This window comes from Microcebus murinus, chromosome 8, assembly GCF_040939455.1.
Source record: "Microcebus murinus isolate Inina chromosome 8, M.murinus_Inina_mat1.0, whole genome shotgun sequence".
In the NCBI taxonomy this organism is placed as follows: Eukaryota; Metazoa; Chordata; class Mammalia; order Primates; family Cheirogaleidae; genus Microcebus; species Microcebus murinus.
The window spans coordinates 107,477,592-107,501,131 of NC_134111.1; the positions used below are offsets into that span (position 1 = coordinate 107,477,592).

At 62.9% G+C, this 23,540-nt stretch overlaps 5 non-coding genes and 1 pseudogene across 5 annotated transcripts; all 6 read left to right on the plus strand.

Moving 5' to 3' along the window:
* The first annotated feature begins 2,850 nt into the window (after positions 1-2,850).
* On the plus strand, positions 2,851-2,969 carry LOC142872531 (5S ribosomal RNA). The gene has a single exon (XR_012920788.1). It is a non-coding gene; the product is annotated as a 5S ribosomal RNA (ribosomal RNA).
* Positions 2,970-6,755: 3,786 nt separating this feature from the next.
* On the plus strand, positions 6,756-6,874 carry LOC142872532 (5S ribosomal RNA). Its single transcript, XR_012920789.1, has one exon. It is a non-coding gene; the product is annotated as a 5S ribosomal RNA (ribosomal RNA).
* A 3,787-nt stretch (positions 6,875-10,661) lies between these two features.
* LOC142872533 (5S ribosomal RNA) lies at positions 10,662-10,780 on the plus strand. Its single transcript, XR_012920790.1, has one exon. It is a non-coding gene; the product is annotated as a 5S ribosomal RNA (ribosomal RNA).
* A 3,781-nt stretch (positions 10,781-14,561) lies between these two features.
* On the plus strand, positions 14,562-14,680 carry LOC142872535 (5S ribosomal RNA). The gene has a single exon (XR_012920792.1). It is a non-coding gene; the product is annotated as a 5S ribosomal RNA (ribosomal RNA).
* Positions 14,681-18,443: 3,763 nt separating this feature from the next.
* LOC142872595 (uncharacterized) lies at positions 18,444-18,562 on the plus strand (annotated as a pseudogene).
* A 3,792-nt stretch (positions 18,563-22,354) lies between these two features.
* Positions 22,355-22,473, plus strand: LOC142872536 (5S ribosomal RNA). The gene has a single exon (XR_012920793.1). It is a non-coding gene; the product is annotated as a 5S ribosomal RNA (ribosomal RNA).
* The last annotated feature ends 1,067 nt before the right edge of the window (positions 22,474-23,540 follow it).

A 23,540-nucleotide genomic window follows, 5' to 3' on the forward strand; every position in this document is an offset into this window, starting at 1 on the left:
ATATACCTCTCATGTTGTTCCAGCGTATTGTGGGGGTACCAATGTTAAGGTCGGGTGCCTTGCCCTCTCCAAGCCTCCCCCCTCGGGTCAGAGCTTCAAGTGCGCCCATCCCCCAGTCGGTGCGCACCCACCCCATGCCTAATGGATGTGTATGCCCCTCCCCTCCCCCCACCCGCCCGACACCCACCCGATGAAGGTGATTCCTCTCCGTCCACTTAGGTGTCCACCCGTTCGTACCAATTTGCTGGTGAGCGCGCTCACGTGGTGCTCGTGTGTCCATTCTTGGGATACTTGGCTTACTGGAACGGGTTCCAGCTCTGGCCAGGAGAACACGAGAGGCGCCCTCTCACCGCTGCTCCTCACAGCCGAATGGCACTCCGTGGTGTCCACGCGCCACATTTTATTGATGCACTCCTGGATGGATGGGCACTCGGGTCGCTTCCACGTCTTTGCGATTGTGAATTGTGCCCTAACTGTAACCCTAACCCTTACCCAGCCCGTCTCCTCTGCCCCTGCCTGACGCACTCCTCCCCGGCCAGGCCCGTCACTGTCCTGGGCCCCCGCCTGACCGGCTCCTCCCCGCCCGGCCGGTCACCGTCCTCTGCCCCTGCCTGACATGCTCCTTCCCGCCCGCCCGGCCTCTCACCGTCCTCGGCCCCTGCCTGACCGGCTCCTCCGTCGCCTGGGCCTTCCAAGGGCTTGGTGTGGACGCTGCTTCCAGGAAGCCCTCCAGAAACCCGGCAGCAGGGTGGCCGCAGCAGTCTCCAGCAGCCGTCCCTAAGTCGCGTGAGTGCGGGGGACGTGCCCCCGCTGTGCCGCGGGGGGGCCCAGCCTGGTGTCTTCCCTGAGGCCCTGGGGCTGCCGGCTGGGCTGCCGCTCCCCGCAAGGGGAGAGCCGCGGAGGTGGGGACCGCCTCCTGATGGGGACGTACACGCAGCTCTCCACGTCGGATTCCGGGGCTCTCTGTCCTGCCCGAAGGCCCAGCTGGCCTGCGGGTCCTTAGAGTGGCAAAAACATCCGAAAACTGAGATTGAGGGTCCGGTGGGTGTCTGCACTTTTGTGCTGGGCACCCCAGGGAGGCCCGGGGGCTGGCTGGACAACGTGGTCTGCTGGGCGGGGGGAGGGGGGTTGGAGGAGCAACTGATGCCCTTTGCACTTTGGGTAGCAAGAGTCTGAGGTGTCTCTGAGCCCTGTGCCCTGTGGGGGGGGGGCGGGGGGGAGGAGGAGGAGGAGGAGGAGGAGGAGGTGGGAAGGGCCGGGGCCTGCAGTCCTGTTCCCGGGGTGGCACGGCAAGTGGCTTCTTCCACAGGCTGCTTGGCCTGGGCTCCCTGCACCTGGGCCTTTGGAGGACCGGCCCTGTGCTTGCCAACACTTCCTGCAGGGACCCAGAGCTGGGAGGTGGCATCTCTCAGCCCTGGGTCGGGCAGAGCCCCAGCGGGCCATGCCCACAACCTCTCTCAGCACCGGTCCCCCAGAAGGCTCCTTTGGGACCAGGATTCTCTTGCGGTGACTCTTTAAGGTCTGGCCCCTGGATGGAGGGGCACCAGGAGTAGAGGAGCAGGAAGGGGAAGGGGGTGGCCATGCGAGGGGACACTTTGAGGCCAAGTCCCAGCTTCAGCCTGATCCTCCTGGGAACCCCGCTCTGAGACAAGGAGCCGGGCTTCGCATTCCCACAGCAGCCAGTCGTGGGCTGAGGACACCTGGGGCGTTGGGAACTCCCTGGCTTCTCCTTGGTTTAACATCTAGAGCTGCTTGTGAATCGCGCCGCCACACACACCCGAGCGCAGGTGTCTTCCGCACAGACTGCGGGCCTCGCTCTTCTGAATGCCGCTAGCTCGCCACCCACCCACGGGTGAACCTGGTCAGGGTGCTTTCTCTAAGGGGCAGACTCTTTTCCGGGCGGGCTACCGGTGTCTCTGTTTGCTCGTTTCTTTCTTCCATTTCGGGAAAGGCTTCCTTGCTGGGTGTGGAAATCTCCTATGCCTTCCCTCGCCTATTCTGTCAGCTTTAAAATTCTCTTTCAGTTGCCACCCTCACAGATGGATTAGGAAACTCTTTCCGGTGCACTCATTAGTGAAATGACCTCCAGGAAGCTGGAATCCAATATCTAATGGCCGATTTTTAGCCAGTCCACACGCCAGGGTGGTCGGGGTCCAATGCAGCCCCGGCCAGGCCCAGGCCCCTTGGACTGGGCCACCGGAGGACACGGAGGAGGGTCCCGGCCCCCACGAAGCGGTGCCGGCAGTTCTCCACGGGCTTGGGCGTTTTCCAGAGGTAGGAGATGGAGGGGACTGATTTCTTCAGCGCCCCCCAAACCACGCCACCCCACCCCACCCATGGGACACATCCCCAGAGAGAGACGCCCCATACACTGGCTGTGCCCCAGCCCTGGCCCGGGGGAATAGGCGGCAGCCCACCCACAGGGCGGGGGGGGGGGCGCAGCTGAAAGGGGTTGTGGGGGAGGGCGGCCCCTGGCTGGGGTCAAAGGGCGAGCGTCCCGCGCGTGCGCAGTCAGCGGCAGGCAGCGACGCGCTGGGGGTGGGCAGCGGGTAGGTGAAGGAGGCCGGGCGAGGAGACGAGGGGGGCTGGGAGGGCTCCACCTTGGCGAGTCCAGCCGTGGAGGCGCATCTTGTGTGAGTGTGAGTGAGTGTGAGTGTGTGTGTGTGTGTATAGAGAGACAGCCCCCCGCCCCGCCCCGCCCATCACCCCCGTCCCTGGGAGCCCGCGGGACCCGGCCGGCCGGAGAACTCAACCGGCCCGGCCCGGCGCGGGGCCTGGGGCGGGAGGCGGCGGCGGGGAAGCCCAGAGAGGCTCGGCTTCTTGAGCGGGGCAGGGGCGCCCTCCGCCGCCGTCTAGGGCCACACCACCCTGAACGCCCCCGATCTCGTCTGGTCTCGGAAGCTAAGCAGGGTCGGGCCTGGTTAGTACTTGGATGGGAGACCGCCTGGGAATACCGGGTGCCACAGGCTGCTGCTTTTTTTTTTTTTTTTTTTTTGCCTCTTGTTCTGTCCCCTTTCTGGGAGCGCGGCGGCGGCCCGGGGTGGGGGTCACCCCCACCCTCAGCGCCCGCGCGGTGCCTGGCGCCCCAGCCCGCACCGTGGGGCCTCCTCTTGTCCCAAGCCGCGACACCGCCGCCACGCGGCAGCATGCGTGGCATCTGGACTGTCAGGTCTCAGACCAAAGGTCTGCTCTGTGGGAACCGACACGCTGGAGGAAACCTTGAGAGTCTGAGAGGGGAGGGAGTTCCAGAAGAAGGCCAGGATGTCATTTTGAGGGAGTACGTGACCAGAACTCGTCCCGTTGCTTTTGGGGTTCTATGGGCTACACGCAGGAATCTTTGGTGGTGGCACCTGATGTTGGGGGATCCGGAGTCACACCCAGACCTGCTCCACAGGCCTCCTTTTACTTTTCTCTTCGGATTCATTATGTTTAAAAAGTGTCTCTTACCTCTAAGATTGCATTTTCTTTTCTCTCTCTTTTCAAGCAGATGATGGGAGTACAAGTATTCAGGTGACATGTGTTGCCCGTGCCCCCCTCCCCCCTGTGTTCTTTTTTTTTTTTTTTTTTTTTGAGACAGAGTCTCGTTTTGCTGCCCAGGCTAGAGTGAGTGCCATGGCGTCAGCCTAGCTCACAGCAACCTCAATCTCCGGGCTCAAGCAATCCTGCTGCCTCAGCCTCCCGAGTAGTTGGGACTACAGGCATGCACCACCACGCCCGGCTGTGTTTTTCTATATATATTAGTTGGCCAATTAATTTCTTTCTATTTTTAGTAGAGACGGGGTCTCGCTCTTGCTCAGGCTGGTTTCGAACTCCTGACCTGGAGCAATCCGCCCGCCTCGGCCTCCCAGAGAGCTAGGATTACAGGCGTGAGCCACCGCGCCCGGCCCCCCCCTGTGTTCTTATTCATATACCTCTCATGTTGTTCCAGCGTATTGTGGGGGTACCAATGTTAAGGTCGGGTGCCTTGCCCTCTCCAAGCCTCCCCCCTCGGGTCAGAGCTTCAAGTGCGCCCATCCCCCAGTCGGTGCGCACCCACCCCATGCCTAATGGATGTGTATGCCCCTCCCCTCCCCCCACCCGCCCGACACCCACCCGATGAAGGTGATTCCTCTCCGTCCACTTAGGTGTCCACCCGTTCGTACCAATTTGCTGGTGAGCGCGCTCACGTGGTGCTCGTGTGTCCATTCTTGGGATACTTGGCTTACTGGAACGGGTTCCAGCTCTGGCCAGGAGAACACGAGAGGCGCCCTCTCACCGCTGCTCCTCACAGCCGAATGGCACTCCGTGGTGTCCACGCGCCACATTTTATTGATGCACTCCTGGATGGATGGGCACTCGGGTCGCTTCCACGTCTTTGCGATTGTGAATTGTGCCCTAACTGTAACCCTAACCCTTACCCAGCCCGTCTCCTCTGCCCCTGCCTGACGCACTCCTCCCCGGCCAGGCCCGTCACTGTCCTGGGCCCCCGCCTGACCGGCTCCTCCCCGCCCGGCCGGTCACCGTCCTCTGCCCCTGCCTGACATGCTCCTTCCCGCCCGCCCGGCCTCTCACCGTCCTCGGCCCCTGCCTGACCGGCTCCTCCGTCGCCTGGGCCTTCCAAGGGCTTGGTGTGGACGCTGCTTCCAGGAAGCCCTCCAGAAACCCGGCAGCAGGGTGGCCGCAGCAGTCTCCAGCAGCCGTCCCTAAGTCGCGTGAGTGCGGGGGACGTGCCCCCGCTGTGCCGCGGGGGGGCCCAGCCTGGTGTCTTCCCTGAGGCCCTGGGGCTGCCGGCTGGGCTGCCGCTCCCCGCAAGGGGAGAGCCGCGGAGGTGGGGACCGCCTCCTGATGGGGACGTACACGCAGCTCTCCACGTCGGATTCCGGGGCTCTCTGTCCTGCCCGAAGGCCCAGCTGGCCTGCGGGTCCTTAGAGTGGCAAAAACATCCGAAAACTGAGATTGAGGGTCCGGTGGGTGTCTGCACTTTTGTGCTGGGCACCCCAGGGAGGCCCGGGGGCTGGCTGGACAACGTGGTCTGCTGGGCGGGGGGAGGGGGGTTGGAGGAGCAACTGATGCCCTTTGCACTTTGGGTAGCAAGAGTCTGAGGTGTCTCTGAGCCCTGTGCCCTGTGGGGGGGGGGCGGGGGGGAGGAGGAGGAGGAGGAGGAGGAGGAGGTGGGAAGGGCCGGGGCCTGCAGTCCTGTTCCCGGGGTGGCACGGCAAGTGGCTTCTTCCACAGGCTGCTTGGCCTGGGCTCCCTGCACCTGGGCCTTTGGAGGACCGGCCCTGTGCTTGCCAACACTTCCTGCAGGGACCCAGAGCTGGGAGGTGGCATCTCTCAGCCCTGGGTCGGGCAGAGCCCCAGCGGGCCATGCCCACAACCTCTCTCAGCACCGGTCCCCCAGAAGGCTCCTTTGGGACCAGGATTCTCTTGCGGTGACTCTTTAAGGTCTGGCCCCTGGATGGAGGGGCACCAGGAGTAGAGGAGCAGGAAGGGGAAGGGGGTGGCCATGCGAGGGGACACTTTGAGGCCAAGTCCCAGCTTCAGCCTGATCCTCCTGGGAACCCCGCTCTGAGACAAGGAGCCGGGCTTCGCATTCCCACAGCAGCCAGTCGTGGGCTGAGGACACCTGGGGCGTTGGGAACTCCCTGGCTTCTCCTTGGTTTAACATCTAGAGCTGCTTGTGAATCGCGCCGCCACACACACCCGAGCGCAGGTGTCTTCCGCACAGACTGCGGGCCTCGCTCTTCTGAATGCCGCTAGCTCGCCACCCACCCACGGGTGAACCTGGTCAGGGTGCTTTCTCTAAGGGGCAGACTCTTTTCCGGGCGGGCTACCGGTGTCTCTGTTTGCTCGTTTCTTTCTTCCATTTCGGGAAAGGCTTCCTTGCTGGGTGTGGAAATCTCCTATGCCTTCCCTCGCCTATTCTGTCAGCTTTAAAATTCTCTTTCAGTTGCCACCCTCACAGATGGATTAGGAAACTCTTTCCGGTGCACTCATTAGTGAAATGACCTCCAGGAAGCTGGAATCTAATATCTAATGGCCGATTTTTAGCGAGTCCACACGCCAGGGTGGTCGGGGTCCAATGCAGCCCCGGCCAGGCCCAGGCCCCTTGGACTGGGCCACCGGAGGACACGGAGGAGGGTCCCGGCCCCCACGAAGCGGTGCCGGCAGTTCTCCACGGGCTTGGGCGTTTTCCAGAGGTAGGAGATGGAGGGGACTGATTTCTTCAGCGCCCCCCAAACCACGCCACCCCACCCCACCCATGGGACACATCCCCAGAGAGAGACGCCCCATACACTGGCTGTGCCCCAGCCCTGGCCCGGGGGAATAGGCGGCAGCCCACCCACAGGGCGAGGGGGGGGGCGCAGCTGAAAGGGGTTGTGGGGGAGGGCGGCCCCTGGCTGGGGTCAAAGGGCGAGCGTCCCGCGCGTGCGCAGTCAGCGGCAGGCAGCGACGCGCTGGGGGTGGGCAGCGGGTAGGTGAAGGAGGCCGGGCGAGGAGACGAGGGGGGCTGGGAGGGCTCCACCTTGGCGAGTCCAGCCGTGGAGGCGCATCTTGTGTGAGTGTGAGTGAGTGTGAGTGTGTGTGTGTGTGTATAGAGAGACAGCCCCCCGCCCCGCCCCGCCCATCACCCCCGTCCCTGGGAGCCCGCGGGACCCGGCCGGCCGGAGAACTCAACCGGCCCGGCCCGGCGCGGGGCCTGGGGCGGGAGGCGGCGGCGGGGAAGCCCAGAGAGGCTCGGCTTCTTGAGCGGGGCAGGGGCGCCCTCCGCCGCCGTCTAGGGCCACACCACCCTGAACGCCCCCGATCTCGTCTGGTCTCGGAAGCTAAGCAGGGTCGGGCCTGGTTAGTACTTGGATGGGAGACCGCCTGGGAATACCGGGTGCCACAGGCTGCTGCTTTTTTTTTTTTTTTTTTTTTGCCTCTTGTTCTGTCCCCTTTCTGGGAGCGCGGCGGCGGCCCGGGGTGGGGGTCACCCCCACCCTCAGCGCCCGCGCGGTGCCTGGCGCCCCAGCCCGCACCGTGGGGCCTCCTCTTGTCCCAAGCCGCGACACCGCCGCCACGCGGCAGCATGCGTGGCATCTGGACTGTCAGGTCTCAGACCAAAGGTCTGCTCTGTGGGAACCGACACGCTGGAGGAAACCTTGAGAGTCTGAGAGGGGAGGGAGTTCCAGAAGAAGGCCAGGATGTCATTTTGAGGGAGTACGTGACCAGAACTCGTCCCGTTGCTTTTGGGGTTCTATGGGCTACACGCAGGAATCTTTGGTGGTGGCACCTGATGTTGGGGGATCCGGAGTCACACCCAGACCTGCTCCACAGGCCTCCTTTTACTTTTCTCTTCGGATTCATTATGTTTAAAAAGTGTCTCTTACCTCTAAGATTGCATTTTCTTTTCTCTCTCTTTTCAAGCAGATGATGGGAGTACAAGTATTCAGGTGACATGTGTTGCCCGTGCCCCCCTCCCCCCTGTGTTCTTTTTTTTTTTTTTTTTTTTTGAGACAGAGTCTCGTTTTGCTGCCCAGGCTAGAGTGAGTGCCATGGCGTCAGCCTAGCTCACAGCAACCTCAATCTCCGGGCTCAAGCAATCCTGCTGCCTCAGCCTCCCGAGTAGTTGGGACTACAGGCATGCACCACCACGCCCGGCTGTGTTTTTCTATATATATTAGTTGGCCAATTAATTTCTTTCTATTTTTAGTAGAGACGGGGTCTCGCTCTTGCTCAGGCTGGTTTCGAACTCCTGACCTGGAGCAATCCGCCCGCCTCGGCCTCCCAGAGAGCTAGGATTACAGGCGTGAGCCACCGCGCCCGGCCCCCCCCTGTGTTCTTATTCATATACCTCTCATGTTGTTCCAGCGTATTGTGGGGGTACCAATGTTAAGGTCGGGTGCCTTGCCCTCTCCAAGCCTCCCCCCTCGGGTCAGAGCTTCAAGTGCGCCCATCCCCCAGTCGGTGCGCACCCACCCCATGCCTAATGGATGTGTATGCCCCTCCCCTCCCCCCACCCGCCCGACACCCACCCGATGAAGGTGATTCCTCTCCGTCCACTTAGGTGTCCACCCGTTCGTACCAATTTGCTGGTGAGCGCGCTCACGTGGTGCTCGTGTGTCCATTCTTGGGATACTTGGCTTACTGGAACGGGTTCCAGCTCTGGCCAGGAGAACACGAGAGGCGCCCTCTCACCGCTGCTCCTCACAGCCGAATGGCACTCCGTGGTGTCCACGCGCCACATTTTATTGATGCACTCCTGGATGGATGGGCACTCGGGTCGCTTCCACGTCTTTGCGATTGTGAATTGTGCCCTAACTGTAACCCTAACCCTTACCCAGCCCGTCTCCTCTGCCCCTGCCTGACGCACTCCTCCCCGGCCAGGCCCGTCACTGTCCTGGGCCCCCGCCTGACCGGCTCCTCCCCGCCCGGCCGGTCACCGTCCTCTGCCCCTGCCTGACATGCTCCTTCCCGCCCGCCCGGCCTCTCACCGTCCTCGGCCCCTGCCTGACCGGCTCCTCCGTCGCCTGGGCCTTCCAAGGGCTTGGTGTGGACGCTGCTTCCAGGAAGCCCTCCAGAAACCCGGCAGCAGGGTGGCCGCAGCAGTCTCCAGCAGCCGTCCCTAAGTCGCGTGAGTGCGGGGGACGTGCCCCCGCTGTGCCGCGGGGGGGCCCAGCCTGGTGTCTTCCCTGAGGCCCTGGGGCTGCCGGCTGGGCTGCCGCTCCCCGCAAGGGGAGAGCCGCGGAGGTGGGGACCGCCTCCTGATGGGGACGTACACGCAGCTCTCCACGTCGGATTCCGGGGCTCTCTGTCCTGCCCGAAGGCCCAGCTGGCCTGCGGGTCCTTAGAGTGGCAAAAACATCCGAAAACTGAGATTGAGGGTCCGGTGGGTGTCTGCACTTTTGTGCTGGGCACCCCAGGGAGGCCCGGGGGCTGGCTGGACAACGTGGTCTGCTGGGCGGGGGGAGGGGGGTTGGAGGAGCAACTGATGCCCTTTGCACTTTGGGTAGCAAGAGTCTGAGGTGTCTCTGAGCCCTGTGCCCTGTGGGGGGGGGGCGGGGGGGAGGAGGAGGAGGAGGAGGAGGAGGAGGTGGGAAGGGCCGGGGCCTGCAGTCCTGTTCCCGGGGTGGCACGGCAAGTGGCTTCTTCCACAGGCTGCTTGGCCTGGGCTCCCTGCACCTGGGCCTTTGGAGGACCGGCCCTGTGCTTGCCAACACTTCCTGCAGGGACCCAGAGCTGGGAGGTGGCATCTCTCAGCCCTGGGTCGGGCAGAGCCCCAGCGGGCCATGCCCACAACCTCTCTCAGCACCGGTCCCCCAGAAGGCTCCTTTGGGACCAGGATTCTCTTGCGGTGACTCTTTAAGGTCTGGCCCCTGGATGGAGGGGCACCAGGAGTAGAGGAGCAGGAAGGGGAAGGGGGTGGCCATGCGAGGGGACACTTTGAGGCCAAGTCCCAGCTTCAGCCTGATCCTCCTGGGAACCCCGCTCTGAGACAAGGAGCCGGGCTTCGCATTCCCACAGCAGCCAGTCGTGGGCTGAGGACACCTGGGGCGTTGGGAACTCCCTGGCTTCTCCTTGGTTTAACATCTAGAGCTGCTTGTGAATCGCGCCGCCACACACACCCGAGCGCAGGTGTCTTCCGCACAGACTGCGGGCCTCGCTCTTCTGAATGCCGCTAGCTCGCCACCCACCCACGGGTGAACCTGGTCAGGGTGCTTTCTCTAAGGGGCAGACTCTTTTCCGGGCGGGCTACCGGTGTCTCTGTTTGCTCGTTTCTTTCTTCCATTTCGGGAAAGGCTTCCTTGCTGGGTGTGGAAATCTCCTATGCCTTCCCTCGCCTATTCTGTCAGCTTTAAAATTCTCTTTCAGTTGCCACCCTCACAGATGGATTAGGAAACTCTTTCCGGTGCACTCATTAGTGAAATGACCTCCAGGAAGCTGGAATCCAATATCTAATGGCCGATTTTTAGCCAGTCCACACGCCAGGGTGGTCGGGGTCCAATGCAGCCCCGGCCAGGCCCAGGCCCCTTGGACTGGGCCACCGGAGGACACGGAGGAGGGTCCCGGCCCCCACGAAGCGGTGCCGGCAGTTCTCCACGGGCTTGGGCGTTTTCCAGAGGTAGGAGATGGAGGGGACTGATTTCTTCAGCGCCCCCCAAACCACGCCACCCCACCCCACCCATGGGACACATCCCCAGAGAGAGACGCCCCATACACTGGCTGTGCCCCAGCCCTGGCCCGGGGGAATAGGCGGCAGCCCACCCACAGGGCGAGGGGGGGGGGCGCAGCTGAAAGGGGTTGTGGGGGAGGGCGGCCCCTGGCTGGGGTCAAAGGGCGAGCGTCCCGCGCGTGCGCAGTCAGCGGCAGGCAGCGACGCGCTGGGGGTGGGCAGCGGGTAGGTGAAGGAGGCCGGGCGAGGAGACGAGGGGGGCTGGGAGGGCTCCACCTTGGCGAGTCCAGCCGTGGAGGCGCATCTTGTGTGAGTGTGAGTGAGTGTGAGTGTGTGTGTGTGTGTATAGAGAGACAGCCCCCCGCCCCGCCCCGCCCATCACCCCCGTCCCTGGGAGCCCGCGGGACCCGGCCGGCCGGAGAACTCAACCGGCCCGGCCCGGCGCGGGGCCTGGGGCGGGAGGCGGCGGCGGGGAAGCCCAGAGAGGCTCGGCTTCTTGAGCGGGGCAGGGGCGCCCTCCGCCGCCGTCTAGGGCCACACCACCCTGAACGCCCCCGATCTCGTCTGGTCTCGGAAGCTAAGCAGGGTCGGGCCTGGTTAGTACTTGGATGGGAGACCGCCTGGGAATACCGGGTGCCACAGGCTGCTGCTTTTTTTTTTTTTTTTTTTTTGCCTCTTGTTCTGTCCCCTTTCTGGGAGCGCGGCGGCGGCCCGGGGTGGGGGTCACCCCCACCCTCAGCGCCCGCGCGGTGCCTGGCGCCCCAGCCCGCACCGTGGGGCCTCCTCTTGTCCCAAGCCGCGACACCGCCGCCACGCGGCAGCATGCGTGGCATCTGGACTGTCAGGTCTCAGACCAAAGGTCTGCTCTGTGGGAACCGACACGCTGGAGGAAACCTTGAGAGTCTGAGAGGGGAGGGAGTTCCAGAAGAAGGCCAGGATGTCATTTTGAGGGAGTACGTGACCAGAACTCGTCCCGTTGCTTTTGGGGTTCTATGGGCTACACGCAGGAATCTTTGGTGGTGGCACCTGATGTTGGGGGATCCGGAGTCACACCCAGACCTGCTCCACAGGCCTCCTTTTACTTTTCTCTTCGGATTCATTATGTTTAAAAAGTGTCTCTTACCTCTAAGATTGCATTTTCTTTTCTCTCTCTTTTCAAGCAGATGATGGGAGTACAAGTATTCAGGTGACATGTGTTGCCCGTGCCCCCCTCCCCCCTGTGTTCTTTTTTTTTTTTTTTTTTTTTTGAGACAGAGTCTCGTTTTGCTGCCCAGGCTAGAGTGAGTGCCATGGCGTCAGCCTAGCTCACAGCAACCTCAATCTCCGGGCTCAAGCAATCCTGCTGCCTCAGCCTCCCGAGTAGTTGGGACTACAGGCATGCACCACCACGCCCGGCTGTGTTTTTCTATATATATTAGTTGGCCAATTAATTTCTTTCTATTTTTAGTAGAGACGGGGTCTCGCTCTTGCTCAGGCTGGTTTCGAACTCCTGACCTGGAGCAATCCGCCCGCCTCGGCCTCCCAGAGAGCTAGGATTACAGGCGTGAGCCACCGCGCCCGGCCCCCCCCTGTGTTCTTATTCATATACCTCTCATGTTGTTCCAGCGTATTGTGGGGGTACCAATGTTAAGGTCGGGTGCCTTGCCCTCTCCAAGCCTCCCCCCTCGGGTCAGAGCTTCAAGTGCGCCCATCCCCCAGTCGGTGCGCACCCACCCCATGCCTAATGGATGTGTATGCCCCTCCCCTCCCCCCACCCGCCCGACACCCACCCGATGAAGGTGATTCCTCTCCGTCCACTTAGGTGTCCATCCGTTCGTACCAATTTGCTGGTGAGCGCGCTCACGTGGTGCTCGTGTGTCCATTCTTGGGATACTTGGCTTACTGGAACGGGTTCCAGCTCTGGCCAGGAGAACACGAGAGGCGCCCTCTCACCGCTGCTCCTCACAGCCGAATGGCACTCCGTGGTGTCCACGCGCCACATTTTATTGATGCACTCCTGGATGGATGGGCACTCGGGTCGCTTCCACGTCTTTGCGATTGTGAATTGTGCCCTAACTGTAACCCTAACCCTTACCCAGCCCGTCTCCTCTGCCCCTGCCTGACGCACTCCTCCCCGGCCAGGCCCGTCACTGTCCTGGGCCCCCGCCTGACCGGCTCCTCCCCGCCTGGCCGGTCACCGTCCTCTGCCCCTGCCTGACATGCTCCTTCCCGCCCGCCCGGCCTCTCACCGTCCTCGGCCCCTGCCTGACCGGCTCCTCCGTCGCCTGGGCCTTCCAAGGGCTTGGTGTGGACGCTGCTTCCAGGAAGCCCTCCAGAAACCCGGCAGCAGGGTGGCCGCAGCAGTCTCCAGCAGCCGTCCCTAAGTCGCGTGAGTGCGGGGGACGTGCCCCCGCTGTGCCGCGGGGGGGCCCAGCCTGGTGTCTTCCCTGAGGCCCTGGGGCTGCCGGCTGGGCTGCCGCTCCCCGCAAGGGGAGAGCCGCGGAGGTGGGGACCGCCTCCTGATGGGGACGTACACGCAGCTCTCCACGTCGGATTCCGGGGCTCTCTGTCCTGCCCGAAGGCCCAGCTGGCCTGCGGGTCCTTAGAGTGGCAAAAACATCCGAAAACTGAGATTGAGGGTCCGGTGGGTGTCTGCACTTTTGTGCTGGGCACCCCAGGGAGGCCCGGGGGCTGGCTGGACAACGTGGTCTGCTGGGCGGGGGGAGGGGGGTTGGAGGAGCAACTGATGCCCTTTGCACTTTGGGTAGCAAGAGTCTGAGGTGTCTCTGAGCCCTGTGCCCTGTGGGGGGGGGGCGGGGGGGAGGAGGAGGAGGAGGAGGAGGTGGGAAGGGCCGGGGCCTGCAGTCCTGTTCCCGGGGTGGCACGGCAAGTGGCTTCTTCCACAGGCTGCTTGGCCTGGGCTCCCTGCACCTGGGCCTTTGGAGGACCGGCCCTGTGCTTGCCAACACTTCCTGCAGGGACCCAGAGCTGGGAGGTGGCATCTCTCAGCCCTGGGTCGGGCAGAGCCCCAGCGGGCCATGCCCACAACCTCTCTCAGCACCGGTCCCCCAGAAGGCTCCTTTGGGACCAGGATTCTCTTGCGGTGACTCTTTAAGGTCTGGCCCCTGGATGGAGGGGCACCAGGAGTAGAGGAGCAGGAAGGGGAAGGGGGTGGCCATGCGAGGGGACACTTTGAGGCCAAGTCCCAGCTTCAGCCTGATCCTCCTGGGAACCCCGCTCTGAGACAAGGAGCCGGGCTTCGCATTCCCACAGCAGCCAGTCGTGGGCTGAGGACACCTGGGGCGTTGGGAACTCCCTGGCTTCTCCTTGGTTTAACATCTAGAGCTGCTTGTGAATCGCGCCGCCACACACACCCGAGCGCAGGTGTCTTCCGCACAGACTGCGGGCCTCGCTCTTCTGAATGCCGCTAGCTCGCCACCCACCCACGGGTGAACCTGGTCAGGGTGCTTTCTCTCGGGGGCAGACTCTTTTCCGGGCGGGCTACCGGTGTCTCTGTTTGCTCGTTTCTTCCTTCCATTTCGGGAAAGTCTTCCTTGCTGGGTGTGGAAATCTCCTATGCCTTCCCTCGCCTATTCTGTCAGCTTTAAAATTCTCTTTCAGTTGCCACCCTCACAGATGGATTAGGAAACTCTTTCCGGTGCACTCATTAGTGAAATGACCTCCAGGAAGCTGGAATCCAATATCTAATGGCCGATTTTTAGCGAGTCCACACGCCAGGGTGGTCGGGGTCCAATGCAGCCCCGGCCAGGCCCAGGCCCCTTGGACTGGGCCACCGGAGGACACGGAGGAGGGTCCCGGCCCCCACGAAGCGGTGCCGGCAGTTCTCCACGGGCTTGGGCGTTTTCCAGAGGTAGGAGATGGAGGGGACTGATTTCTTCAGCGCCCCCCAAACCACGCCACCCCACCCCACCCATGGGACACATCCCCAGAGAGAGACGCCCCATACACTGGCTGTGCCCCAGCCCTGGCCCGGGGGAATAGGCGGCAGCCCACCCACAGGGCGAGGGGGGGGGCGCAGCTGAAAGGGGTTGTGGGGGAGGGCGGCCCCTGGCTGGGGTCAAAGGGCGAGCGTCCCGCGCGTGCGCAGTCAGCGGCAGGCAGCGACGCGCTGGGGGTGGGCAGCGGGTAGGTGAAGGAGGCCGGGCGAGGAGACGAGGGGGGCTGGGAGGGCTCCACCTTGGCGAGTCCAGCCGTGGAGGCGCATCTTGTGTGAGTGTGAGTGAGTGTGAGTGTGTGTGTGTGTGTATAGAGAGACAGCCCCCCGCCCCGCCCCGCCCATCACCCCCGTCCCTAGGAGCCCGCGGGACCCGGCCGGCCGGAGAACTCAACCGGCCCGGCCCGGCGCGGGGCCTGGGGCGGGAGGCGGCGGCGGGGAAGCCCAGAGAGGCTCGGCTTCTTGAGCGGGGCAGGGGCGCCCTCCGCCGCCGTCTAGGGCCACACCACCCTGAACGCCCCCGATCTCGTCTGGTCTCGGAAGCTAAGCAGGGTCGGGCCTGGTTAGTACTTGGATGGGAGACCGCCTGGGAATACCGGGTGCCACAGGCTGCTGCTTTTTTTTTTTTTTTTTTTTTTGCCTCTTGTTCTGTCCCCTTTCTGGGAGCGCGGCGGCGGCCCGGGGTGGGGGTCACCCCCACCCTCAGCGCCCGCGCGGTGCCTGGCGCCCCAGCCCGCACCGTGGGGCCTCCTCTTGTCCCAAGCCGCGACACCGCCGCCACGCGGCAGCATGCGTGGCATCTGGACTGTCAGGTCTCAGACCAAAGGTCTGCTCTGTGGGAACCGACACGCTGGAGGAAACCTTGAGAGTCTGAGAGGGGAGGGAGTTCCAGAAGAAGGCCAGGATGTCATTTTGAGGGAGTACGTGACCAGAACTCGTCCCGTTGCTTTTGGGGTTCTATGGGCTACACGCAGGAATCTTTGGTGGTGGCACCTGATGTTGGGGGATCCGGAGTCACACCCAGACCTGCTCCACAGGCCTCCTTTTACTTTTCTCTTCGGATTCATTATGTTTAAAAAGTGTCTCTTACCTCTAAGATTGCATTTTCTTTTCTCTCTCTTTTCAAGCAGATGATGGGAGTACAAGTATTCAGGTGACATGTGTTGCCCGTGCCCCCCTCCCCCCTGTGTTCTTTTTTTTTTTTTTTTTTTTTTGAGACAGAGTCTCGTTTTGCTGCCCAGGCTAGAGTGAGTGCCATGGCGTCAGCCTAGCTCACAGCAACCTCAATCTCCGGGCTCAAGCAATCCTGCTGCCTCAGCCTCCCGAGTAGTTGGGACTACAGGCATGCACCACCACGCCCGGCTGTGTTTTTCTATATATATTAGTTGGCCAATTAATTTCTTTCTATTTTTAGTAGAGACGGGGTCTCGCTCTTGCTCAGGCTGGTTTCGAACTCCTGACCTGGAGCAATCCGCCCGCCTCGGCCTCCCAGAGAGCTAGGATTACAGGCGTGAGCCACCGCGCCCGGCCCCCCCCTGTGTTCTTATTCATATACCTCTCATGTTGTTCCAGCGTATTGTGGGGGTACCAATGTTAAGGTCGGGTGCCTTGCCCTCTCCAAGCCTCCCCCCTCGGGTCAGAGCTTCAAGTGCGCCCATCCCCCAGTCGGTGCGCACCCACCCCATGCCTAATGGATGTGTATGCCCCTCCCCTCCCCCCACCCGCCCGACACCCACCCGATGAAGGTGATTCCTCTCCGTCCACTTAGGTGTCCATCCGTTCGTACCAATTTGCTGGTGAGCGCGCTCACGTGGTGCTCGTGTGTCCATTCTTGGGATACTTGGCTTACTGGAACGGGTTCCAGCTCTGGCCAGGAGAACACGAGAGGCGCCCTCTCACCGCTGCTCCTCACAGCCGAATGGCACTCCGTGGTGTCCACGCGCCACATTTTATTGATGCACTCCTGGATGGATGGGCACTCGGGTCGCTTCCACGTCTTTGCGATTGTGAATTGTGCCCTAACTGTCACCCTAACCCTTACCCAGCCCCCGTCTCCTCTGCCCCTGCCTGACGCACTCCTCCCCGGCCAGGCCCGTCACTGTCCTGGGCCCCCGCCTGACCGGCTCCTCCCCGCCCGGCCTGTCACCGTCCTCTGCCCCTGCCTGACATGCTCCTTCCCGCCCGCCCGGCCTCTCACCGTCCTCGGCCCCTGCCTGACCGGCTCCTCCGTCGCCTGGGCCTTCCAAGGGCTTGGTGTGGACGCTGCTTCCAGGAAGCCCTCCAGAAACCCGGCAGCAGGGTGGCCGCAGCAGTCTCCAGCAGCCGTCCCTAAGTCGCGTGAGTGCGGGGGACGTGCCCCCGCTGTGCCGCGGGGGCCCAGCCTGGTGTCTTCCCTGAGGCCCTGCGGCTGCCGGCTGGGCTGCCGCTCCCCGCAAGGGGAGAGCCGCGGAGGTGGGGACCGCCTCCTGATGGGGACGTACACGCAGCTCTCCACGTCGGATTCCGGGGCTCTCTGTCCTGCCCGAAGGCCCAGCTGGCCTGCGGGTCCTTAGAGTGGCAAAAACATCCGAAAACTGAGATTGAGGGTCCGGTGGGTGTCTGCACTTTTGTGCTGGGCACCCCAGGGAGGCCCGGGGGCTGGCTGGACAACGTGGTCTGCTGGGCGGGGGGGTTGGAGGAGCAACTGATGCCCTTTGCACTTTGGGTAGCAAGAGTCTGAGGTGTCTCTGAGCCCTGTGCCCTGTGGGGGGGGGCCGGGGGGGAGGAGGAGGAGGAGAAGGAGGAGGAGGAGGTGGGAAGGGCCGGGGCCTGCAGTCCTGTTCCCGGGGTGGCACGGCAAGTGGCTTCTTCTACAGGCTGCTTGGCCTGGGCTCCCTGCACCTGGGCCTTTGGAGGACCGGCCCTGTGCTTGCCAACACTTCCTGCAGGGACCCAGAGCTGGGAGGTGGCATCTCTCAGCCCTGGGTCGGGCAGAGCCCCAGCGGGCCATGCCCACAACCTCTCTCAGCACCGGTCCCCCAGAAGGCTCCTTTGGGACCAGGATTCTCTTGCGGTGACTCTTTAAGGTCTGGCCCCTGGATGGAGGGGCACCAGGAGTAGAGGAGCAGGAAGGGGAAGGGCGTGGCCGTGCGAGGGGACACTTTGAGGCCAAGTCCCAGCTTCAGCCTGATCCTCCTGGGAACCCCGCTCTGAGACAAGGAGCCGGGCTTCGCATTCCCACAGCAGCCAGTCGTGGGCTGAGGACACCTGGGGCGTTGGGAACTCCCTGGCTTCTCCTTGGTTTAACGTCTAGAGCTGCTTGTGAATCGCGCCGCCACACACACCCGAGCGCAGGTGTCTTCCGCACAGACTGCGGGCCTCGCTCTTCTGAATGCCGCTAGCTCGCCACCCACCCACGGGTGAACCTGGTCAGGGTGCTTTCTCTCGGGGGCAGACTCTTTTCCGGGCGGGCTACCGGTGTCTCTGTTTGCTCGTTTCTTCCTTCCAAATCGGGAAAGTCTTCCTTGCTGGGTGTGGAAATCTCCTATGCCTTCCCTCGCCTATTCTGTCAGCTTTAAAATTCTCTTTCAGTTGCCACCCTCACAGATGGATTAGGAAACTCTTTCCGGTGCACTCATTAGTGAAATGACCTCCAGGAAGCTGGAATCCAATATCTAATGGCCGATTTTTAGCCAGTCCACACGCCAGGGTGGTCGGGGTCCAATGCAGCCCCGGCCAGGCCCAGGCCCCTTGGACTGGGCCACAGGAGGACACGGAGGAGGGTCCCGGCCCCCACGAAGCGGTGCCGGCAGTTCTCCACGGGCTTGGGCGTTTTCCAGAGGTAGGAGATGGAGGGGACTGATTTCTTCAGCGCCCCCCAAACCACGCCACCCCACCCCACCCATGGGACACATCCCCAGAGAGAGACGCCCCATACACTGGCTGTGCCCCAGCCCTGGCCCGGGGGAATAGGCGGCAGCCCACCCACAGGGCGAGGGGGGGGCGCAGCTGAAAGGGGTTGTGGGGGAGGGCGGCCCCTGGCTAGGGTCAAAGGGCGAGCGTCCCGCGCGTGCGCAGTCAGCAGCAGGCAGCGACGCGCTGGGGGTGGGCAGCGGGTAGGTGAAGGAGGCCGGGCGAGGAGACGAGGGGGGCTGGGAGGGCTCCACCTTGGCGAGTCCAGCCGTGGAGGCGCATCTTGTGTGAGTGTGAGTGAGTGTGAGTGTGTGTGTGTGTGTATAGAGAGACAGCCCCCCGCCCCGCCCCGCCCCGCCCATCACCCCCGTCCCGGCGAACTCAACCGGCCCGGCCCGGCGCGGGGCCTGGGGCGGGAGGCGGCGGCGGGGAAGCCCAGAGAGGCTCGGCTTCTCGAGCGGGGCAGGGGCGCCCTCCGCCGCCGTCTAGGGCCACACCACCCTGAACGCCCCCGATCTCGTCTGGTCTCGGAAGCTAAGCAGGGTCGGGCCTGGTTAGTTCTTGGATGGGAGACCGCCTGGGAATACCGGGTGCCACAGGCTGCTGCTTTTTTTTTTTTTTTTTTTTTTTTTGCCTCTTGTTCTGTCCCCTTTCTGGGAGCGCGGCGGCGGCCGGGGGTGGGGGTCACCCCCACCCTCAGCGCCCGCCCGCGGTGCCTGGCGCCCCAGCCCGCACCGTGGGGCCTCCTCTTGTCCCAAGCCGCGACACCGCCGCCACGCGGCAGCATGCGTGGCATCTGGACTGTCAGGTCTCAGACCAAAGGTCTGCTCTGTGGGAACCGACACGCTGGAGGAAACCTTGAGAGTCTGAGAGGGGAGGGAGTTCCAGAAGAAGGCCAGGATGTCATTTTGAGGGAGTATGTGACCAGAACTCGTCCCGTTGCTTTTGGGGTTCTATGGGCTACACGCAGGAATCTTTGGTGGTGGCACCTGATGTTGGGGGATCCGGAGTCACACCCAGACCTGCTCCACAGGCCTCCTTTTACTTTTCTCTTCGGATTCATTATTTTTAAAAAGTGTCTCTTACCTCTAGGATTGCATTTTCTTTTCTCTCTCTCTTCAAGCAGATGATGGGAGTACAAGTATTCAGGTGACATGTGTTGCCCGTGCCCCCCTCCCCCCTGTGTTCTTTTTTTTTTTTTTTTTTTTTGAGACAGAGTCTCGTTTTGCTGCCCAGGCTAGAGTGAGTGCCATGGCGTCAGCCTAGCTCACAGCAACCTCAATCTCCGGGCTCAAGCAATCCTGCTGCCTCAGCCTCCCGAGTAGTTGGGACTACAGGCATGCACCACCACGCCCGGCTGTGTTTTTCTATATATATTAGTTGGCCAATTAATTTCTCTCTATTTTTAGTGGAGACGGGGTCTCGCTCTTGCTCAGGCTGGTTTCGAACTCCTGACCTGGAGCAATCCGCCCGCCTCGGCCTCCCAGAGAGCTAGGATTACAGGCGTGAGCCACCGCGCCCGGCCCCCCCTGTGTTCTTATTCATATACCTCTCATGTTGTTCCAGCGTATTGTGGGGGTACCAATGTTAAGGTCGGGTGCCTTGCCCTCTCCAAGCCTCCCCCCTCGGGTCAGAGCTTCAAGTGCGCCCATCCCCCAGTCGGTGCGCACCCACCCCATGCCTAATGGATGTGTATGCCCCTCCCCTCCCCCCACCCGCCCGACACCCACCCGATGAAGGTGATTCCTCTCTGTCCACTTAGGCGTCCATCCGTTCGTACCAATTTGCTGGTGAGCGCGCTCACGTGGTGCTCGTGTGTCCATTCTTGGGCTACCTGGCTTACTGGAACGGGTTCCAGCTCTGGCCAGGAGAACACGAGAGGCGCCCCCTCACCGCTGCTCCTCACAGCCGAATGGCACTCCGTGGTGTCCACGCGCCACATTTTATTGATGCACTCCTGGATGGATGGGCACTCGGGTCGCTTCCACGTCTTTGCGATTGTGAATTGTGCCCTAACTGTCACCCTAACCCTTACCCAGCCCCCGTCTCCTCTGCCCCTGCCTGACGCACTCCTCCCCGGCCAGGCCCGTCACTGTCCTGGGCCCCCGCCTGACCGGCTCCTCCCCGCCCGGCCTGTCACCGTCCTCTGCCCCTGCCTGACATGCTCCTTCCCGCCCGCCCGGCCTCTCACCGTCCTCGGCCCCTGCCTGACCGGCTCCTCCGTCGCCTGGGCCTTCCAAGGGCTTGGTGTGGACGCTGCTTCCAGGAAGCCCTCCAGAAACCCGGCAGCAGGGTGGCCGCAGCAGTCTCCAGCAGCCGTCCCTAAGTCGCGTGAGTGCGGGGGACGTGCCCCCGCTGTGCCGCGGGGGCCCAGCCTGGTGTCTTCCCTGAGGCCCTGCGGCTGCCGGCTGGGCTGCCGCTCCCCGCAAGGGGAGAGCCGCGGAGGTGGGGACCGCCTCCTGATGGGGACGTACACGCAGCTCTCCACGTCGGATTCCGGGGCTCTCTGTCCTGCCCGAAGGCCCAGCTGGCCTGCGGGTCCTTAGAGTGGCAAAAACATCCGAAAACTGAGATTGAGGGTCCGGTGGGTGTCTGCACTTTTGTGCTGGGCACCCCAGGGAGGCCCGGGGGCTGGCTGGACAACGTGGTCTGCTGGGCGGGGGGAGGGGGGTTGGAGGAGCAACTGATGCCCTTTGCACTTTGGGTAGCAAGAGTCTGAGGTGTCTCTGAGCCCTGTGCCCTGTGGGGGGGGGGCGGGGGGGAGGAGGAGGAGGAGGAGGAGGAGGAGGTGGGAAGGGCCGGGGCCTGCAGTCCTGTTCCCGGGGTGGCACGGCAAGTGGCTTCTTCCACAGGCTGCTTGGCCTGGGCTCCCTGCACCTGGGCCTTTGGAGGACCGGCCCTGTGCTTGCCAACACTTCCTGCAGGGACCCAGAGCTGGGAGGTGGCATCTCTCAGCCCTGGGTCGGGCAGAGCCCCAGCGGGCCATGCCCACAACCTCTCTCAGCACCGGTCCCCCAGAAGGCTCCTTTGGGACCAGGATTCTCTTGCGGTGACTCTTTAAGGTCTGGCCCCTGGATGGAGGGGCACCAGGAGTAGAGGAGCAGGAAGGGGAAGGGGGTGGCCATGCGAGGGGACACTTTGAGGCCAAGTCCCAGCTTCAGCCTGATCCTCCTGGGAACCCCGCTCTGAGACAAGGAGCCGGGCTTCGCATTCCCACAGCAGCCAGTCGTGGGCTGAGGACACCTGGGGCGTTGGGAACTCCCTGGCTTCTCCTTGGTTTAACATCTAGAGCTGCTTGTGAATCGCGCCGCCACACACACCCGAGCGCAGGTGTCTTCCGCACAGACTGCGGGCCTCGCTCTTCTGAATGCCGCTAGCTCGCCACCCACCCACGGGTGAACCTGGTCAGGGTGCTTTCTCTAAGGGGCAGACTCTTTTCCGGGCGGGCTACCGGTGTCTCTGTTTGCTCGTTTCTTTCTTCCATTTCGGGAAAGGCTTCCTTGCTGGGTGTGGAAATCTCCTATGCCTTCCCTCGCCTATTCTGTCAGCTTTAAAATTCTCTTTCAGTTGCCACCCTCACAGATGGATTAGGAAACTCTTTCCGGTGCACTCATTAGTGAAATGACCTCCAGGAAGCTGGAATCCAATATCTAATGGCCGATTTTTAGCGAGTCCACACGCCAGGGTGGTCGGGGTCCAATGCAGCCCCGGCCAGGCCCAGGCCCCTTGGACTGGGCCACCGGAGGACACGGAGGAGGGTCCCGGCCCCCACGAAGCGGTGCCGGCAGTTCTCCACGGGCTTGGGCGTTTTCCAGAGGTAGGAGATGGAGGGGACTGATTTCTTCAGCGCCCCCCAAACCACGCCACCCCACCCCACCCATGGGACACATCCCCAGAGAGAGACGCCCCATACACTGGCTGTGCCCCAGCCCTGGCCCGGGGGAATAGGCGGCAGCCCACCCACAGGGCGAGGGGGGGGGGCGCAGCTGAAAGGGGTTGTGGGGGAGGGCGGCCCCTGGCTGGGGTCAAAGGGCGAGCGTCCCGCGCGTGCGCAGTCAGCGGCAGGCAGCGACGCGCTGGGGGTGGGCAGCGGGTAGGTGAAGGAGGCCGGGCGAGGAGACGAGGGGGGCTGGGAGGGCTCCACCTTGGCGAGTCCAGCCGTGGAGGCGCATCTTGTGTGAGTGTGAGTGAGTGTGAGTGTGTGTGTGTGTGTATAGAGAGACAGCCCCCCGCCCCGCCCCGCCCATCACCCCCGTCCCTGGGAGCCCGCGGGACCCGGCCGGCCGGAGAACTCAACCGGCCCGGCCCGGCGCGGGGCCTGGGGCGGGAGGCGGCGGCGGGGAAGCCCAGAGAGGCTCGGCTTCTTGAGCGGGGCAGGGGCGCCCTCCGCCGCCGTCTAGGGCCACACCACCCTGAACGCCCCCGATCTCGTCTGGTCTCGGAAGCTAAGCAGGGTCGGGCCTGGTTAGTACTTGGATGGGAGACCGCCTGGGAATACCGGGTGCCACAGGCTGCTGCTTTTTTTTTTTTTTTTTTTTTGCCTCTTGTTCTGTCCCCTTTCTGGGAGCGCGGCGGCGGCCCGGGGTGGGGGTCACCCCCACCCTCAGCGCCCGCGCGGTGCCTGGCGCCCCAGCCCGCACCGTGGGGCCTCCTCTTGTCCCAAGCCGCGACACCGCCGCCACGCGGCAGCATGCGTGGCATCTGGACTGTCAGGTCTCAGACCAAAGGTCTGCTCTGTGGGAACCGACACGCTGGAGGAAACCTTGAGAGTCTGAGAGGGGAGGGAGTTCCAGAAGAAGGCCAGGATGTCATTTTGAGGGAGTACGTGACCAGAACTCGTCCCGTTGCTTTTGGGGTTCTATGGGCTACACGCAGGAATCTTTGGTGGTGGCACCTGATGTTGGGGGATCCGGAGTCACACCCAGACCTGCTCCACAGGCCTCCTTTTACTTTTCTCTTCGGATTCATTATGTTTAAAAAGTGTCTCTTACCTCTAAGATTGCATTTTCTTTTCTCTCTCTTTTCAAGCAGATGATGGGAGTACAAGTATTCAGGTGACATGTGTTGCCCGTGCCCCCCTCCCCCCTGTGTTCTTTTTTTTTTTTTTTTTTTTTGAGACAGAGTCTCGTTTTGCTGCCCAGGCTAGAGTGAGTGCCATGGCGTCAGCCTAGCTCACAGCAACCTCAATCTCCGGGCTCAAGCAATCCTGCTGCCTCAGCCTCCCGAGTAGTTGGGACTACAGGCATGCACCACCACGCCCGGCTGTGTTTTTCTATATATATTAGTTGGCCAATTAATTTCTTTCTATTTTTAGTAGAGACGGGGTCTCGCTCTTGCTCAGGCTGGTTTCGAACTCCTGACCTGGAGCAATCCGCCCGCCTCGGCCTCCCAGAGAGCTAGGATTACAGGCGTGAGCCACCGCGCCCGGCCCCCCCCTGTGTTCTTATTCATATACCTCTCATGTTGTTCCAGCGTATTGTGGGGGTACCAATGTTAAGGTCGGGTGCCTTGCCCTCTCCAAGCCTCCCCCCTCGGGTCAGAGCTTCAAGTGCGCCCATCCCCCAGTCGGTGCGCACCCAC